Raw genomic sequence first — 20,602 nt, 5'->3', positions numbered from 1 at the left:
ATGTTCACAGATGCGTTAATAAACAGTGGCATGGTGAGTGCATCTGAGGGAACATAAGAAGCCATAGGAAGGAAGAAAGTATGAACACGATACAATGCAAGTGAACCTTGAAAATACCAGACTGAGGGGGCTGGAGAGATGGCTCAGAGGTTAAGAGCACTGGCTGCTCTTCCAGAGGTCCTGAGTTCAATTCCCAGCAACCACATGGTGGCTCACACCCATCTGTAGTGAGATCTGGCGCCCTCTTCTGGCCTGCAGGGATACATGCAGACAAAACACTGTATATACAATAAATAAATAAATAAATAAATAAATAAATAAATAAATCTTTAAAAAGAAAAAAAAAATACCATAGTGAGCTACAGAAACAGACACTTCAAGGCATGAATGACTTTGTATGAAACACTCAGAGGAGGCAAACCCACAGGGGCAGTGGGGGAGGAAACTATTGAATGAGCACTGAGTTCCCTCCAGGGTGATAAAAAACGTACTGGAATTGGACAGACAATGGTTACATGACATCACGAACAAATACCACCGGAAATGCTTGCTCCTCATGGCTGGGGCAGGGAGATGAGGGAAGGAGGGTGGCACCAAGCAGGTGTTTCCAGCACAGCTGGATGAAGAGTCCAGCCAGGCCACTGGCTGCACAGCTCAGGACGCCTGGGCCCCAGATGTTGACACTCAAGCTGAGGCTCTTTGGCAGATGCTAACCGGCAGTGTCCTGAGCAAGTGGCCTGTCATCCCCCAGTCAAGGGTGTTTCTGAGGGATGGCAAGTAGCTGCAGCTACCTCTGGGAGACTAACAGTCTCCCTGTGGGTCCCACTGTGCACACAGGCCATCTCCACTCCCTCCTGCCCCAGATGCCTTCTCTCCAGCTGATGGTAGGACAACTGGGCCCCAAGCCACCACCATCTGAAGACTTACCCACTGAGTAACAAATTCTTCCCCCACCCCAGGCCCTGCCAAAGATGATAGGATTATGTCATCCTTCACACTCACTGGGACAGGGCTTTGGGCCACCACACTTTGGGAGGGGTTCCCAGAAAGGATGGGCCCAAGGCTGACCTTGACCCACTTGACCATGAGGAGGAAGACTCAGGCCAATGGGCTTGCAAGGACAGACAGGAACCAACACCCAGGAGCCACCCATCTGGCATCACCCTTCCTGTTGGGCTTGCTGGTCAGTATTCCAGAACTGTCCACTTCCTAACTGAACCTTGCTTCCCTGGCCACATATGGGAACCATCCTGCTGGGCAGGGAGCACCATGTGGTGCTGTGGGACAGCCACACTCTCACTTTCAGAAGTCAATGCCATTCCCTTCTCTTGCTCCAGCACAAGCCATGCCCAGCTCTTAAAACCAGACACTATTCATTATCCTCACACACCTTGTTCAAGCTCCACCCCTGTGACCCGGCAGAAAGCAGAGCCAACCTGTCCCTGGGCAGCAGCCAGGTCCAGAGGGGTCTACTGGGGTACCAAGACACCAGCATTTGCTCCATCTGCCGGCCTCTCAGGCCTCTGTCTCGGGAAGGGTCTGCACTAGTACATCAAGATCAGCCCTGGATTTGTGGTGCACAAGCACCCCAAACGCACCACGTCCTCTCTGGCACCATTCAGAATGTTCTGCCTCAGGTGTGGGGGCCTTGAGCTCAGCCCCTCTCTGGGCCCCAGAGGCTGAAGGCAAAGCCCAGCATTGCCAGGACCTCCCCCCCCCCGCCCCCAACTGGCTGGACAGGTCTCTCAGGGCTGTTCACTTTAATTCAGTCAAGTCTGAGAAAACACAGCCCAAGGCCAAGGGGATGGACCTGTTCTTCAACACCAGCTACTGGACCGCAAGCAGGGCTCCTGACTTGAGGGTTCTCCTGGAGCACGAGCGGCCACACACCTAGAACAAGGAGGCTAAACCCAAACTCTCTATAGGACCACGCCTGGAGCAGACAGCCAAGTGTCCTTTGTAGGAAACTCCTCAAGGAGACCCAGAGGTGACTCTGTGCCAGGCTGCAGGTGTAGGCAGAGAGGATTGTAATGAGCCAACTCAGGAAATAAAAGTCAGGGAGAATAAAATAAAATGGTCGCAGGGTGGGAACCTGGTACATGCAGAAACTGTCCTCGAGAGACAGCTCCAAACAGCGATGGCAAGCAGTGACTCCTGCGTCCTCAGAGACCAGGACCACGACACTGAGTCATCCAACAAACATATTTCAAGAACTCAGTACTAAGAAACTAACAAGAAGGAGAAAGGACAGGCTCAGGCAGGTGGGTGGAGGCAGCTTCACTGGCAAAGGCTTCTGGATGGAGGCAGGACAAACCCCCACAGGTACAGCTCAGTGGTACTGGAATTTTATGTCACACACGTAGACACAGCCACTTTAGGGGACATAAAAATACTTCATAGACCCAACTAAAGAAACAACCTGGGGGCTGGAGAGATGGCTCAGGGATTAAGAGCACTGGCTGCTCTTCCACAGGTCCTGAGTTCAATTCCCAGCAACCACATGGTGGCTCACAACCATCTGTAATGAGATCTGGTGCCCTCTTCTGGCCTGCAGGCATACCTGCAGGCAGAACAGTGTATACATAATAAATAAATGAATCTTAGAAAAAAAGAAAAAAGAAAGAACTTGGAAGCCTCATATGGTAGAACATATCTGTAAAACTAGACTTGGAGGCAGGAGAATTGAGAATTCAAGGGTAACTTTGGGGTACATAGTGAGTTCAAAGCCAGCCTGAGCTACATAATGAGGCTGTGTCTCAAGAAAACCTGGGGCTAGCACAGCACTAGCCTTGCACACCCAGGGCCCTGTGTTGTATTCTCAGCAGTGTGGGGTGGGGGATGGGGGGGGGGGGATGGGGGATGGAACAATGGAAGACTGGGCTGAGTAACTCCAGGGTTAACTGCCTGATTTACCTCCAGCTTCCTGTATTTGATAAACACACATACAGATAGATGATAGTGGGTCCTGTGGCTGGAGAGGATGGGCAAATGTAGGAACAGAGAGCTAAGGAGCATTGGGGATAAATCTGAGGAACCCATGTAAGGAGAAGAGGGGTTTGGGTCTACCAGCTGATCCCCAACCTGGAGAGGACAGGCTCCACTCAGGCTGTCCTCACACTGGGCTCCTGGGGTGGGCAGAGATGTGAAAGCTGTTTTCCTGAGAACTGGGTCTTTTCCCATCTTCTCAACACTGCCTTGTGCTGTGCCCTGTCCCTGCTGACTCACTGGGGCACCCTGCACTCCTCATAAATGTCACAGAGGCTTCCTGTCCTGTTCTAAGGATGGAAACACTGCATATACATGATCAAATTTTGCAAATTCATGTGTCCAGTTTCAAAGGACGAATTTTTTAAAGTGCACATGGCTCATCTAATTTGATAAGTAAGTCAAAATCGAATTACACTTCACACTTTGTTTGGGGCAGGAAGTGTCTCCTTGGAGTCTGGTTAAGAACATGAATGCCAGAAATCTGAGACTCCTCCCTCTGCCCCCACCCCCAGACCCCCACTTGGAAACCCAACACAGCGCCTTGGCCTCTTCTGCAGAGAGGGATTTGCAAAGGGAGAGCTTCCCACCTCTCCCAGCTGGAGCGCCTTCCCCAGTCCAAGTTCCAAGAGGGGACTTAACACTGCCCTGATGTGGTTTCCGCAAGCTGTTCTCTGCTGGGAGATGCCCGTGACCTTGTGTCCAGTGAGGGCCTGGGAGGGACAGAGAGGCTTGACTCCGTCCCACCCACCCCTCTTTCATTCAGTGGGGGCAGGGTGGGGAGGTGTGGAGAGGCAGAGGCCCTAGGCATCCCAAAGATGGGAGCAGGGTCCTGCATTGGCTGCCGGCCAAATTCCCCTCCCCCAACACCCCCTCTATTGTGGGGAGGACTCTCAAGGAGTCCTGTATTTCTGCCAACGTGGTTTCAATTGGCCCCAATCCACAGAGGCGAACTTGGACCAAGTCCAGGGGCGCCCCACCCCCTCTGAGGAGGTCTCTTCTGTTCTTCATTTGCAGTTTCTCACTAGATTGGGCCTATTGAGACATCAGTCTTTGCTCTGGGCAGGCTCCAACCTGCAAGTCCCCCTCATTCATTTCCTCAAAAGCCACTGCAGACTCCCAGCACCACACAAGGCCCCTGCGGAGCCCCCAGTTCAGTCAGGGACTGAAATTCAGTTCAGTGTTCCACTGACCGCCCTCTTCCTGGCCCCTCTCCCTGGAGAAGGCTATTCCAGAGCAGCATCAGGAAATCAGCCTTGACTCTGCCCACCCCCAGGAATCTCTAACTGCAACAGCTGCACCCAAAGATCCAGCCCTCCCCAGGACCCCACTGAAATGTCCTCATGGCTGCCTGGCCACAGCTTCCCTTTGCTCTTGGCAAATGTCTACAGAGAAAGAGGGGGGTGGAAGAGAGTACACTTGGTTACCCCACCCCTCCACGGGCTGGTGGACACTGGCCATTTATTACAAGAATGTCCTCTTATCAGAGATGTCCCCAAAGGGGTTAGGGGACAGAACTGCTTCCCTACCCTTTGACCCCTCGCCTATCAGCATGCTGTCAGTTGCTGATATACACCAGAGCTTGGGGGTGTGATGCATGGTCAAAGGCTCCCCTAACTCATGATGTCACTGGAAATAAACAAGTAGACAAAGGTCCCCCCACCCCGCGCCAGAAATCTTGTAGACCAAGGCCTGACCCCAGAGATACCAAGCAGGTCCCTTCTATGCAGGTCCACTGAGACCACTGAAGGCTTCCTGGTGTCTGGCTCTCTTCGGAGAGAAGAAGGGACTAAAGTCAGGGTCTTAAGGGCCAGGTAGAGAGAAGCTGGCCCTGGATGGTGCAAGGGAGGCTGACCACAGGACCCTTTAGGTAAGAAGAAACCTCTGATTGTCCATGAAGGCAGGAGGACACAGTCACTCACACATGTGGCCCCAGATCCCTGTCTTAGGGAGAATCTGAAACCCAGGAATTCCAGCCCAGTCTGGAACCTGCAGACCTCTGTACATGATCCCTCAGTCTCAGTTTAGAAGGTGGCCCACCCAACTGTGCCTGCCTCAGGGGAGGCTTTCATATCCCATATACCTGGAAGACTTCTCTAAGGAGAGCCAATCAACTGAGTGGGGAAAATGCATCTTGACAGCCTAAGACATGGTTTTCAAATGTACATACAACCCAGCAATGTCAACTGCTATCTGAACTGATGGTGAGGATGGGTGGGTGAATGGATTAATGGGTGGATGGATGGATGGATGGATGGATGGATGGATGGATGGATAGGTGAGCAGACAGATGAATGCTCATCGAGGTTCAGCAGGCATGTCCCAAGGCTCTTGGTACCAGGCATTTGGCATCTACGGCCACAGCCCTGTCCAGATCTGTATGCGTGAGCCACCTGGACATGTATGTGAACTCTGGACACTCTGACCCCATCTCCTCATTACTGGAAGTGACATCTTCAACCATCCAGTCATTATATCATGGTCCCCTTTCTTCCCATCACCACAAATCCAGTGAGGGTCTCTTGTTGAAGGCTGCGTGTGCTCTTAGCTCTGACGCCCTATCTCCCAGGAGGGGTGTACTGAGATCACAGGTACCTGGCTTTTACAAGGGTCCTGGGGGGCTTACTAATGGAGCCATCTCCCCAGCCCCAGAAAGACAGTTTTGACACATACCTTAATCTGACCCTGTCTCTGATTCAAACCATGGCTGGTGTCCACAGCACCCAGTGACCCAGGAACCCGAGCCCTTTACCTTCTCCCACCTCTGACATACCATGGGACTTGGGACTGAGCGGGTAACTGAGCTTTGTGCCATTGTATCCTCATGCATGAAACGAGGTAATATTCCCCTCCTAAGACTCTCAGTGAAGATGGAGGAAGACAACTCCAGCACACACAACGCACGCAGCTGTTGTCAGTAAAATGCACACCCCACCCCCCTCCACTTTCCAAGCACACAAACGCCTTCCAGGCTCCTCTCAGCTCTTCAAACAAGGATCCTTGGAGTCAGTATGTCTAGAACATTCTTGTCCTGCTGCTGCTGCTGCTGGTAGTGGGACTCCGGGCCCCACATCTTCCCAGGACTTCTAATCTACACTGGTGGGTTTCCCTGTCTTTCTATGTTGCACAGTATGTAGTCAACATGTCTTGACTGTTCATGGCAACACAGCTTCTCACATCTGAGGCACATGGGGACACTGTGAATGTCTGTCTGTCTGACTGAATGGGTGCCTGCAGTGACTACCTGCTTCCTTACCTCAGTACCTCCTCTTTCTCCATTCCTGGTCAGCCTGCTTGCCCCCCACGCCCCAGGCCTTCTACACAAAGTGCTCACTTGTGCCCTCCTAGGGCGTGTGTGCACACATGCATAAATCTGTGTGTCCTGGCACCCAAATGTGACATTAGCAATTTCTGGATGCTGTCACCTGTCAGAGCTGCATAGCACCAAGGAAGGGAACATAAAGAAGAGCTTTCCCAAGATGCTTAGATGAGGACCCACTGAGGAAAACTGCTCAGAAGTACTGATGGCGTCAGAGGTCAGGAGAGACTAGGGGCCTATAGTCCTATTTTCTGTCCACCTCAGCATATGTCGGGACTCAGGAAAGCACTTAAGAGCAGGGCTCAGACATGAGCAGAAGCCACTTTACAGCAGGACAAGCAGACAGATATGAAGACAGTGCCCTCACCTGGGCCTCCATCACCCATAACACCAACCAGTGAAGCTTGGCCTATAATATCCCATATCGAGGATTGAGCCATACTATCATTACCAAGCACTGTCTAGAAGAAATGCCACAGCCAACTGGTACTTCCTGAGACACTGGCTGCTTTGGATGTTTTGTAGCCAGAGCAGGAAAAACACAAGACAGTATGTCTGGCAGCCCAAATATCAGTGTGGCCCACACAGATTGTAAAGTGAATCTAGCAGCCGAGACATAACCAAGAACTCAACAGAAACCCCCAATCAAGCCGGGCCATCGGAACTGCTTGAACAGTCACTGGCCAGACTTGTGGGTGGCTCTCTACAGTCTACAAGCCATTCACAGTAACGACATGCTTCACACAGCCTCCCTCCCAGTCTGTATTCCTACAGTAATCAGCAACATCACAAGAAGGCCGCTAATACCACATTTCTCAGAACACAACCATGACAGATGGCTCAATGAAGAGGTACAGGGGTCTCCAAGCTGCTGGGGTCCAACACACCCCCTCCCGGCTCACATCGCCTGCACCCTCAGCTTCTTCCTCCACCTCTTCCCAGAACCTGGACTGAGCCAGACCTATTACAGGATGTAAGCAACCGTCCTCCAGGAAAACTGCTGTGCGGCTTCCACTGGATGGTCCTCAGCCAACTCAGCCGGCCGGAACCTGCTCCCTGGGAGCCTGCCTTCTCCCAGGGCCCCTCCAACCCCGAGTCTGGGAAGGAACAACATTCATATGGTAATTTCTCTCAGTAACAAGGAGGGCTGGAGACAGGGAAGGAGGGGGCCTGGCAAACTTCTGGAAGCTGTGTCCAGTGGTCCTTCCAAGTTGGCTGACTTGGCTGTCCCTAAAAAGTGGACACAGTGGTGTAATACAGTCACAGAGGGTGGTGCAGGTGGCCGAGGGAGGCACTTCACATTACCTGCTGTTGGATGGCTCACTTTTTTTCTTTCTTTCTTTCTTTCTTTCTTTCTTTCTTTCTTTCTTTCTTTCTTTCTTTCTTTCTTTCTTTTTGGTTTATGGTGGTGGTGGCGGTGGCGGCAAGGGTAACCAAACAGTCCAGAAATGCTCCCCATAGTCTGTGGTCCTGCAGACACCATGTTCCCCTGTATACATTCCGCCTCCCCTAAGAAGGCTGTTTCCCCTGGGCTGAGGCCTGGGGTGGGGGATGCCGTACTCAGGGGAGTCCATCCTCACCCCACCCCATCTAGACATCTTGATCAGAATCAAAAGGCAGGAAAAATCTCCAGTGCAGGAAGTCGGCCATCCTCGTTGTGTGTCTGGCCCCTCATGCACTTCTTCTCTCACACTGTGCCTGCCATCAACCCTGGCCCACCTGTCTCCTGAAAGGAGACAAAGACACGCAGCCTCCCAGTTCCCCTGTCTGGTGCCTTCTGCGCCCTGAACTGGCAGAGGAGTCAAGAAATCAGGGGCCTGCTCTGTGTTTCCCACCTGTGACCCTCACCAGCCTGTGTAGATTCTTCTTTGCTGTATCCTCAGCCTCCAGTGACCCCTTGAGAACCGGAGAGAGAGAGAGAGAGAGAGAGTGCTACTCAGAGGCAGCTGAACCAAACATGGTCCACCTCACCAGGCCTGGGGCCCTCCTCAGGTACCTGGCTTTAAAAACATTGGCCTAAATTTGTTCACGGGGCCCAGCGATTTCCCAGAGAGATGAAAACAGACATCTATGTGAAAATCTGCACTCAGGTACAGTGCAGCGTTCACAGACTCCACAGTGGAAGCTGGTCTAATGGTCTTCATATGATGGCCATATACATAAAATGTGGTCCCACCCTGCAGTGGAGCATCCTTCCTCCATGAAAAGAGGGACATCTGCACAGGAAAAACCCCATGTGGTTCTATGGATGTTTCAGGGACCCAATGCGCATCCCTCCATTGGGTCTACTTCTCTAGAGAACCATGATGAATAGAGTCTATGAACCCCACTAGACAACCTAAAGCTTAAGAATCAGAAGTTTGAGGTTATCCTCAGCTACATATCGAGTTTGAGGCAACTGGGCTACACAAAAACCCTGTCTCAAGAAAAACCCAAAAAACAAAAAACAACTGAACAATGACCTGGCAGTGTGGGCACATCCCCAACACATAAGTGGGCAGTATCCACCTCACTATAGCTGCCCATTCCCAGCCCAGGCCCATGAACCAGGCTCCCACAGGGACAACCTCCCCATATGCAGTGCCCCTGAGAACGGGGCTCTCAGCTGCCTTTCTTTCCCTCGGCCTGCCTATCATGGCCATGCTGTAGTCATAAAGATGCTGATAAAGGTCTGTAGATTTTAGTGTCCCTGTGTGCCGTGGGCTGGAATCAGTCAGGTCACAAAAAGACACTTTTAAAAAAAGGCAGGCAGTGACTGAAACAGCCAGACACCCGGGGAAGGGCTAATTGTATGCGCCAGCATCTCTGCACAGTAGAGACACTGGGCAAAAGCTGACTCCCATTCTCGTTCCAAAGACTCAAGGGCCCAGGCCCTGCAGCTCCCAGCATCCAGAGCTGAGGGATCCAGAAATGAGGTCTGCTGGGCCCCCAACAGGGCCCTGGAACCCACATGCTGAATGTTCCCAGGAGGACATAGCCTCCTTCTCACAGGAGTGGCATAAGCCCACTTGTTAGGGCCACATGGCACTAGCAGGGGTGGGGTGGGGGTGTCTGAATGGTTCAAGGTTAAATGGACAGAGGGGCTGTTAGCAAGGCACAAGGTAGGGGCATCCATAACTTCCTCCACTACCCCCAAACTTCCAGGCCTCGTAGGGGGGCAGCTCCTCCCAGTTCCCATGAGCTAGGAGTGGAGAAGACTCTGCTGACTCAGCCAGATGGACAGTAGAGACACTGAAACCCATGCAGTAAGGTCACCTGACAATGGGCCCGGCTGGGGGGCCACAGAAGTCCTCCGAGACCAAGACTGGGTCACAGTCGCAATGGCTTGTCCTCCATGTGGACAGATGCTCCACAGCACTGTGAAATACATCTGTGAACCAGTGAAAGGAGGCTGTGGCCCCAGGGCAGCCTGAAGACTCTATGGGAGATGATGGGGATCCAGACTACAGTTAACCCTGAGCAGGCTGGGAGGTGGCCATGACACGTGGCAGGATACAAAGGAACAGCTGAGCACCAGCCTGGGAGCAGCCTGGCTGCTCCCAGGAGAGCAGGAAGCAGGCAAGGTCTGAGGGAGGGTGGTGTGGGAGTGATGCCTGGGATGGCAGCTTTCAAAGTAGCTGCTGGTTGTGGGGATACCCCCCGACGTTTCCTTACTTGCTACATCTCCAGGATCCAGGGACCCACACTCTCCAAGTTCTCCCCGGTCCCCTGAACACTCCTACACTGCCAAACCTGAGCAGCCCCTCCCTGCTGCCTCCCAACAGAGCTATCTTGGCTCCAGTACAGTCGAAATCTTAGGGCCCCAGGCGCCACCTCCACTTTAAGCCCTGGGATTAATATTATTACCCAGTAGGTTCAGAAACTTCTGGAAGACCTATCTTGTATGACTCTGAGCAGCAGCTGCTGCAGCCCGGGACACCTTAGATCTCTACCCTCCATATTTTATGTGGATAGGCTGAATTACCTCCATTCACTTCAGGATAGCTTCATATCCTACATATTATATTCTACTGTAGCCCAAGTAGAGCATACGAGGTTAGCAAGAGGAACAGAACCTGGCAGTCCAATTCCCTAATGCTTATGTCCTGACATCATGTGTATCCTTAGGGAGAGCACTGAGACTAGGTCTCACCATGTAGCCCAGGCCAGCCTCCAACTCCTGCTCTTCCTGCCTAACCCTCCAAAGTGCTAGGGTTACGGGCGCGGCCCACTTCAGTGTTACAGCTTTCAGTGTGTTAGTCTCAAAGCCGGAACGATGCCAGAATCTCACAAGACACTGGAGGGGTCCTTCAGGGGCCTGCTGCATGTCTCATAAGCAGAGGGAGCCCAGTACCTCAACCCTGGTCTCCTGACCCACAGTGGGTCTCCCAACACTGTAGAGGGTCTGAAGCCTTTGCCCCTCCCCCATCTTTCTCTCCTCTTCCTCTCCTAAACAAAACTTCATCAGAGCCAAACCATGTCATGACTTTAGGTCTTCCATCTTGAGATAACCCTGTTCTTACCAAGGTTCCAGGCTTTCTTTACACAGGATGCTCCACTCTCCGGGAGCTGAGCTATCCTGTTTTCTCAGCATCTTTGGGGTGCTAGAGTATAAGAGTCAAGGTGGAATGTCACAACTCTGCCACTGTCCAGGGGGACCTGGCACACAGGTGGCTGAACTGATAGATAGCCAAGGGTCCAACTCACAGGAAGAGCAGCCTGCTCCCTCCTGACACATGTTCTGCACTGGCCACGCTCCAGAAGTCACCAGCAGGAGGAAGTAACAACTCTCCTAGATGCCAGGGAGGTTCACTGGGTCCCAGGGAACCCAGCCAACCTTCCCACATGGAGGTAGACACAGAATCCGCCCCTCAGGTTGCTGGGCATTTTGACTCTGTCCTGGGCGGCTAAGTGGGGGAACCTCGTCCACAGCCTAACCAATTTTGCACAATAAGCTTGGCTTTTCCTTTGATAAGGAGGTTCTGGGGCTAGGGAGCCAGGTTACTAGGTCAGGGGCTTGCAGCACAAGCGTGAGAATCAGAGCTGGATCCCTCAGAACCCACGCCGAAAAATGGGTGTGTGGTGAGCACTGGTAATTCCAGTAATCCCGGAACTGGGAAGGAGGCAGGTAGACCCGTGCTCCTGACAGCCACCCTGGCTGAATGGGTAAGCTCCAGGCAAAGGCGATGAGACCCTATGCCAAAACACAAAAATACAGAGATAGCTCCCAAGGTTGACCTCGGGTGTGTGTGCATGTGCGTGTGCATGCACACATGCACCATGCAGAAAAGCTAGGCATCCACGGAGACCTCAGTCACCAAGCCACCAAGCTTACAGTTATGGGAGAAAGGCAGGGAGGAAGAACCCCACAAGGCCCCTGAGCTAACCTTCGTGGAACCACAGAACATTTGGATCGAAGCAGAAAATCTGAGGTCACACAAAGCTGGCCGTTCATTCACTCAAACATTAACCAAACGAGCACCTAGCTCATCCAGAATGGGGACACAGAGATCGATAAATCTTAGTGGCCACCAAGAAGGGCAGGCAGGACACTAAGATCACCACTGAACAGGGGGGCCAGCTGCAGCCACATTCAGGGCCAGACCTGGCCAGTAGACTTGTGTAGCACCGTGGCTGGACCAGGCTTGCCTGGCAGGGCCTATCTTATCTCCTCCTCTGGCGGTGACAGGCACCTGGAAAAGGCCTGGGAGATAAGAGATCCTGATAGGGGCAGAGCTCTGAGCGCATTCCACTGCGGAAAGACAACTGTCCCCACGACCTCTAGTGACCAAGATATGCTCAGCGCCCAGCACCCAAAAGCGGGGCAGAAACCCTGTGCAGTGGCACACCCCTGTGGTCCCAGAACTTGGGAGGCTAAGGCAGGAGGCACGTAAATTCAAGGCTGGCCTGGGTTACAGAATCACACCTTGCCTCAAATAACCAAACAAGAGATGGAGCTACAGCTCAGCTAGTGGGGTGCTTTCTTAGCATGGGGTGCTCACTTAGCACTGACAAGGGCTTGGGTTCAATCCCCAGGAGGATTATTAGTACAGATCATCCTCAGGCATATAGTGTTTTAGTGAAGTCCCTGTCTCAAAAAACGCAAACAGGGAGAGACTTGAGTCCCAGGACGGGGACCTCCAATTGACAGAAGTAGAAGGGCTGAAAACAAGGGTGAATGACTTCGTGTCAGTCCTCATGTGGCCAGCCAGCAGCTGGGATTCCAAATGAAGCTGAGGTGCTCAAGGGCTGGCACCTCAGGATGCTGCCCCCGCCCCCCAGCTCTTGGCTTCAGGAAGATGCTAAGTAATCAGGAGGGGGCGGAGTCCAGGGCAAGATCCACCCACTGTACAGATTAGAACATCTATAGACGGTATTTAAGCCAGCTGCCCTAGCCCACAGCCAGCCAATAGCCTTGTATCTTTCTTTAAGTAAAAATTTTAGTGTGTATGTGTGTGTGTGTGTGCATGCATGCATGTGTGTGCGCGCGCACGCCTGCCATGGCACAGAGCATGTTTAAAGGTCAGGAGACAGTTCTCTCCTTCTACCATGCGGAGTCCAGGGATAGGGACTCACATTGTAAAGGCTGACAGCAAGCATTTTGTTTTGTTTTTTGAGACATGATTTCTCTGTGTAGCCCCGGCTGTTCTAGAACTCACTCTGTAGACCAGGCTGGCCTCAAACTCAGAGACCCGCCTGCCTCTGCCTCCTGAGGGCTGGGAGTAAAGGTAGTACATGGATATTGCCCAGCATGACAGCAAACATCTTTTTACCCAGTGGGCCATCTCACCAGCCCCAAAGCTTGGTGTCTTTCAAGACCCTTTGTGATGAGCTGTACCCTGCCCTAAAAGAAGCCAAGGCCTCACCCATGCCAGTGGGAGTCTGCAGAAGTGAGTTGGGTGCAATAGAGAGAGCTCAGCCTGCAGGGGTGGGCAGTGGAACCAGAGGAGGTGGACAGATGCTGAGTGGGGCTGTAGGAAGACAGATCAGGCTCCACTGGCCCTTAGTACAAAGCTCTCTTTACCAGGCCCATAGCCTGGGACGGTGTGCTCCTCAGGGTGCATGGCAGAGAACAGCAGGAAAGAGGCAGGTGAGCCAAGGGAGCCCGCAGGCACCAAGGCGGGCTCAGCATGCAGCCAAGTGTGGGTGGGGTGGGATTCAAGGCAGCTGCAGGAGGTCTCGGGTGCAGAGTACAGAAATGCCCACCTCCTCATATGCAGGTAGGAGCCCCCAGCCCACTCCACTCACAAAACACACAGCATGCCACCCTAACAAGTTGTCCTTGGGAAGGAGTCCAAGGCTCTGGAGCTCCTGAGGGCAGGTCTCTACCTGCCCAAGGAACACAGGGTGCTCAATAAACAATCGAAGTTTAATGGTGGAAGGCAAAGTCTGAAGAGGTGTCCTGGCTAAGTGGGGAGTTGACTTGAAACTTCTCTAGAGACCAAACTGTAGGAAGTTGGACCCTCTCAGTGGGGCACCACTCCCAGGACATTTCCTAAAGCTCGGCTGGCAATATTGGCCTAGTCTACAGTCAGGGGGATGGTAAGGACGGTGAGGGAGGATGGTAAGGAGGCAGGAGGCCCACCTAGCCTCTGCCAGCGGCCATTGGGTTTTTTGCCTATTTGAATTAAAATAAAGCTGTTCTTCCCACGCACGGGTCAGCTAGTGGGAGAGGAAGCCTAGAAACTTCCGGGGTGGTGTGGGAAAGGCAGGAGAGGCTGTGCTGTGTGGAGGACTGGGAGAGCGGAAATGGAGCCTCAGTGCTGGCTTCCTAGAGACCTTTGACACAGGCAGGGAATCTGTGCTGCCCCAGGCCCTGGGGCCCTCTCTGTACAAGGGGGCCTCAGCCCCGGCACAGCCACCCTATCTGACACAACAGGAAGTTGGGGACGATACTGTGGCAGGGAAGGGCGGGGGTGGGGAGCACAGGCAACAGCATTGTGGTTGCCCAATGGGTAGAGGGCTCCTGCGTCAATGTCCCAGAGCTGTTCTCACAGCTAAGGACAGTGGATCTGGTGCTCAGAGGGCTCCCAAGGCCCAAGAAGCTCCCTGCTGGACCTGACACAAAGGGACTTGTCTCACACTTGCTACATGTGGCCCTGGGGATCCGGCCTCCTCCCCTCCACAGCTGACTTCCAGCTAGGGTTGTCAGCACCCCCCACACAGTAGGTTCTTCATACCAGCTGTCACAGTGGTGGCCCACAGAGGACTGAAGGGGTGGGTGGGCCAGGTCTGTCACAGCTCGGATCCCCAGAGAGCAATGCTTAAAATGCAAAGTCCTGGCCAGGCATGGTGAGGCACACCTATAATCCCTGCATTCAGGGAACTGAGGTAGCAAGAGTGCTGTGAGTTCGAAGCTGCCTTTTGTAGCTACCTCATACCACAGAAGAGACCCCAGAAGAGAAGGATGAACCACCTTTCCAAACAGGCCTTGGGTGGAGACTGGCTGCTTATTCCAGAAGGCTTAATAAGCACATTTTTCCTTTTTGCTGAAAAGGAGACCCTGGTTGCCAAGGGAAGCTGGGCAAAGTGAGTGATAGACATGTGTATAAATGCCCCAAGAGCCCCATGAAGCTAGGAGCAAAGTGTGAATGAAGGAAGCCTACACCATTGCAGGAAACTGGTTTTCCACATGAGATCCAAACCGAATTCCAACTCTGCCCAACACAGAGCGGCCAGAACCTGCTACTGGGCTTCTTCCGGGTGATACATTTTTCTCAAAGAAAAGGAATCTCACACTTCTCTTGGGGAGCAGACATGCTGCTACCCAGACCTCTGTCCAAGAGACAGCAGCTTTTCCTTAGAACAGGGGTGGGGGTGGGGGTGCACACAGTCTTCAGGGATTTGCCTCTGTCCCTCTGTGCTTGGGTGCAAGCGACCATTCTCCGTGCTAGCTGGGGTCCCTCCCATCGTCTCAGTGCAGTCTGCTGGAGGACACTTCCTGCCCTGGCTCTGACACAGAGGACAGGTTCCAACACATGGCTCCAGAAGGCAGACACCCCCATCGCACTTTCTCTAGCAAAACAAATGCATACCAAACCCCCACCCCACCCAGCAACACCCTCCTGGGCTCAGCACATCTCAAGAACCCAAAGCCAACAGACAGTACATACATTTGACGGTGGTGTCCCCATCACAGTTCAGCCCGTGCTCTCTGATTTACCACCGTTTAAGAGCCGGCAGTTACTAATTTCCAGTCCGCGCTGGAAGCCGCCCACTATTAGAAGCTGATAACTCTGTGTGGAGGGATTTTTTGCTAGAAGCATCCAGTTCACCTCTGTTCCTGCCCAGGCTGGAAATTAGAAGCCCCTTGCGGAGGCAACGTGCTCCAAGACACTCCCCATCACTCGGTGGAGTTGGCCAAACATTTACAAAGAGATAGCTGTGACCACACAAAGCCCCTTTTTCTTCTATTCTGCGATCGAAAATCTGGTTCCCGCGTGGAGACCCGGCATCCCGCCACCCATTCTCCCAGGAACCCAGGGCTGGACTGCCAGCCAGAACCCCAGGCCCCGGGGCTACCTGGATCCCAGCCCCTCTGCACCCATCGGGGCCAGCCAGGCAGGCCCCACCACCTGGAGGCCCCCGGAGCAAGCTGTGAGAGGCTGTAAGAACAAAGAGCAAGAACTCACCCCAGCAGCTGAAAGTCGGGCTGCCTGGACGCTGGAGAGCTGTGGCCCGCCCACCGGGTCACATGGCTCGGAGCCGAGCAGAGGATCAAAGGGGCTTTGTGGCCTCGGAACAAGGAGCCTCCCAGAGTGTGGGGCAGAGAGGTAGGAGGGCTCAGGACGGCCCGCAGAGGGAGGCTAGATGGGGAACTGCTCGGAGGGGCAGGGCGAGGGGACGAGGAGGCGGGGAGAGGCGCACCGGCTGCAGGCGACAGGGGCAGGGTGAGCCTAAGGGCCTCTCCGCTCAGCACACCAAGGAGCAGTCTGGGCCACTAAGAGGAAAATGACAGGGTGCACAGTATGGACCTTGGAGCCATGCAGCTCCAGCCTTTAACCTGTGTTTGCCCAAGTCTATGTCAATCAAGAACCACACGACCTCTTCCCAGCCAGCATGGCTTTCCGTTGACCCAGCGCATGGTACCCGGCCTGGCTCCACCCCCACCCGGTCAGATAACAGGCACGCACCTTGGTTTTCTGGCAGCCTTCTGTGTTTTGGTAGGGCTCGCCTTCTCCCAAGGCCCTGACCCCCAGAGGTTCTGGGCAGCTGAGACAGCACAGCCACCCTGCTTAAGTGGGCTCTGCTGGTTACAACCAAAGGACCCCGGGGCTGGGGCTGAGGCTGAGCTGGGGCGGGCTCACCCTGACTCTCTGCTCTGGAGCCTCAGGGACTCCGAATGTGTTCTGACGCCTTCTTCCCAGCGCTCCGGATCCTCCTTGGGGGCTGGGCAATGAGTCAGAAGTCTCCTCCTACTCCTTGCAGACCCCTGTGATGTTCTGGGACCCTGAGAGTGATGAACCAGGGGATCCAAAGGATAAGAGCTGACACTTCTGGGGCTGGGCCTGGATGATGGGATCTGCCAGACCCCATAACCTCTGACCTGGAATGAGTCACTCCCAGGCTCAGGCATGGCCATGGTGGCCCTAGGCCAGCTCCCACACTGGGAGTGCTGGGGGTGGGATTGGAGGCTGCTTAGAGCAGGGAGCAATTAGCTCAAGTGGAGAGGAGTCTTTGGTAACTCTGGAGGGGCCTCAGGGCCAGTGACAGATTTCCCCATGTGACTCCAATCCCCTTGTCTGCAAGGACAACTGCCCCAAAGCCTCCCCTGGCATATGCACACTCCCATATTCTATGCCCAGCCCAGCTCCGCCCTACCAGCTGAACACAGGAACCCCAGGCCTCTGGTCCATCCCGCAGATCTTTGGAATGTGCCTTCCCAGTCAGGAGCTGATATACCACTCTAGTCACAGCTAAAACAGCAGGTCCCTTCAAACCAGGAGGAGCTCCCCTCTGACTCCCTCCTACCCTCTTACCGAAAAGCCCTGGCAGTCAGGAGAGGGACTCCTACCATGTCAAAGTTGACCACCAACTGCCCTACTGGCTCCCCCTCCTGGGGGCACAGGGCTTCCTCCTGAACCTCACACAGTCCCCCAGATCTCTAAGGCCCCCAGAGGGCATCTCCAGCAGGCCCCTGCTCTCCAGATTCCAGGCCTGGGAACTTGTACAGGGTGACCTGCACAGGGTGACTTGTACTGCTGACTTTCATCTAGCACAATCAGATCGGGGTCTCCAGACCATGAGGGGGGTGCCCAGGGCATAAGGGGCTCTCTGGGGCTGCTTTCCAAGCAGGGCATCCATCTTCAAGTGGAGAGGTTCTCGGCTCTCCCAGTCAGAGAAGTAGCCTGACCATAACCCAAGTACCATCCAGCCCTCTTGCACAAGGCCCAAGATGCAAGTTACAGATGGAGCCTTAAACTTCTAGCTACCACAGGGAGAAAATGTGAGGAATCATGGCCTGTTTTAATTGATCTCACAGAGCCAAAACATTATCAGTTCAAGATGTCACCCACATGAAAATGGCAGAGATATTTCACATACTTCATCCTTTTCGTGCCAAGACGCCGGAATCCAGAATGCATCTGACTGACTCCTCTGGCACTCTCATGCAATCAGCCTTGTGTCAGGGGCATGCCAGCCCTGTGTGCTGGACAGGAGGGCACAACTGTACTCTGTACCCTGTCACTCTTCTTACTGAAGAGCCATTGATCCAGAAGCCTTCTTGGAGACCCTGGTCACTTTTAGAACCAGATCGCCAAGCCACATTTAGGGGTAAGAGAGGACACAGCCCACTGAAACATACATCTGTAAAATCATGTTGAGGGACTGGAGGGATGGCTCAGTGGTTAAGAGCACATGTTGTGAACCAGGCGGTGGTAGGTAGGTGGTGGCACACACCTTTAATCCCAGCACTTGGGAAGCAGAAACATGTGGATCTGTGAGTTTGAGGTCAGCCTGGTCTATAGAGTGAGTTCCAGGACAGCCAGGGCTACACAGAGAAACCTTGACTTGAAAAACCTGGGGGGTGGAGGGTGAGGAACATACACATTGGTCTTCCAGAAGGAGGACCAGAGTTTGGTTCCCAGCACCCATGTCAAGCAGCTCACAACTGCCTGTAACTCCAGCTCCAAGGGGTGTGACTTCTCTGGCCTCTCCAGGCATCTGCACTCATGTGCATGCACCTACACACATTTGCACTCATGTGCATGCACCTACATACACACATCTGCACTCATGTGCATGCACCTACACACATTTGCACTCATGTGCATGCACCTACACATACAAGTAAGTTTTTAAAGAAATCAGTCAGTCAATCAATACTTTTAAGGAGTATATTAAGGAGCCAGGCATAGTGGAGGTAGGAGGATCAGGAGTTCAGGGCCAGCCTCAGGTACATATCAATTTCAAGGCCAACTTGGTCTACATGAGACTTTGTTCTTTTTTTAAAAAAAAAGATTTGTTTTTATTTTATGTGTATGGGTGTTTTGCCTTCATGCATATGCACACATGCGTTCAGTGCTTGAGGAGGCCAGGAAAGGGGGTTAGACCCCCTGGAACTGGAGTTATAGGTGGTTGTGAGCTACCATGTGATGCTGGGGACCAAACCCAAGTCCTCTGGAAGAGCAGTAAATGTTCTTAACTGCTGAGCCATCTCTCCAACTGAGACCTTGTCTCTTTTTAAAAGGTTGTGATGTTGGAAAGGCTCTTGCCTGACATTCATGAAGGCTTTGATCCTCAACCCTGCATATTTGGGGCATGGTGGCACACTCCTGTAATCCCAACACAGCTTGTGGAAGAATTGTTCAGGGTCATCCTTGGCTACATGGTGAGCTGGAGGCCAACCTGGGCTATGTGAGACAGTCTCAAACAGAGACCCCAGAGCAGTGTCTCCAAGTTCACTGTTCTGAAGGAGAGTTTCTCTTAAAGATTCAATTCAGTGAATACCTGGCCACACACCATGCAGACTGTGCCAAGGACACCATCAGCTCTCTACTGGATGTCTGTTTGCATTCATACTTGTTTGAAGGGACGTGTGATGATTAGCCCAACCCACAGGGAGCCAGCTGCTGGCCTGACTCACTGTATGTTGCCATAAACTTTTTTTTTTGAGACAGGGTTTCTCTGTGTAGCTTTGCCTCTTTCCTGGAACTCACTCTATAGACCAGGCTGGCCTAGAAATCAGAGATCCACCTGCCTCTGCCTCCTGAGTTCTGGGATTAAAGGCGTGCGCCACCACCGCCCAGCCACACCATAAACTTTTTTTGAGTAGATTGCCCCTAAGTCCTAAAGCTTGGATATGATGAAGACTTGGGGGTGAGGAAGCTACCCAGGGTCATGTACAATGAAAGTAAGTAGACACTCAGGCCTAGACCTCTAGGAAAAGAGCAAGAGAGGAGGGGGCGACAGACAGACACCCAGGCTACTTCAACTCCTGCCCTTCTGGAGCCTGGGTCTTCATCCACACATTGGCTTCCGCCCCATGTATATCCTTCCAACAGCCAACTCATCAAGCTGTGTTTATTTATTCTAAAGTCACATAGGAGCACACTTTAAAAAGAATTCAGAGAGAGAGAGAGAGAGCAGACTAGTGGCTGCCAAGGGTGAGGGGTTGACATGGAGCTGGCTCCTTAAGATGTGGGGTTTCCACTGTGTGGCCAGAGTGCTGCACCAAGACCACTTACATTATGAGCAGGGGTGAGGTGGGGGGACCCGTTTACACGTGTATCAGCAGCCCCAGATAGCCTCCAACTCTAGGTCCTCTCCCCTCAGCCTCCCTGGGGTCATGATGGCAGGTGTACATCACCACACCAGCTAGAAGTGTGTGTGTGTGTGTGTGTGTGTGTGTGTAATTGAATGTGGGACTGAGGATTCGGCTGGGTCTGCAGGATACTCACCTGGCAAGCATGGCGCCATAGGTTCAATCTCCCAGTACCACATAACCCAGCTGGCAAATAACTGCAATCTCAACACTTGGAGGTGGAGGCAGGAGGATTAGCATTCAGGGTTATCCTTGGAGGAAAGCCTGGACAGTACATGAGACTATATCTTTAAAAGCTTTTTGAAAGAATTAAATGCATTATTTTTTTCCTTTCTTGACCCAATTTATTTTAGCATTTTATGCCTTAGAACTATGTCTTGAGACACACCAGGATGGTCAACGTCCTGTTCATGGCCTGATGGGTGCAGCGACTTTACATGACGAGGCGACTTTTGGATCTGACTACAGACAATGACATGATGAGACACAGGAGGTTTGATCACAGGATATGAGGTGACCATAGAGTGACAGAGGCAGAGATCTGAGCAATGCAG

At 52.9% G+C, this 20,602-nt stretch overlaps 1 protein-coding gene across 4 annotated transcripts in view; it reads right to left on the bottom strand.

The window, feature by feature from the left end:
* Window positions 1–20,602, bottom strand: part of Septin9 (septin 9) — a 130,284-nt gene that overhangs the window by 15,662 nt on the left and 94,020 nt on the right. The window contains exon 1 of one of the 4 annotated variants that reach the window (XM_036196221.1): window positions 16,417–16,603. The exons of 2 other annotated variants lie outside the window; for them this stretch is intronic. The gene's annotated coding sequence lies outside the window, so the exon portion shown is untranslated. Of the gene's footprint in view, window positions 1–15,915; window positions 16,099–16,416; window positions 16,604–20,602 lie in introns of those variants that run through there. One more of the 4 variants, XM_036196220.1, reaches the window with a different exon arrangement.

This window comes from Onychomys torridus, chromosome 8 (assembly GCF_903995425.1).
Source record: "Onychomys torridus chromosome 8, mOncTor1.1, whole genome shotgun sequence".
Classification (NCBI taxonomy): Eukaryota; Metazoa; Chordata; class Mammalia; order Rodentia; family Cricetidae; genus Onychomys; species Onychomys torridus.
This window is presented reverse-complemented; position numbering and strand designations above follow the sequence as displayed.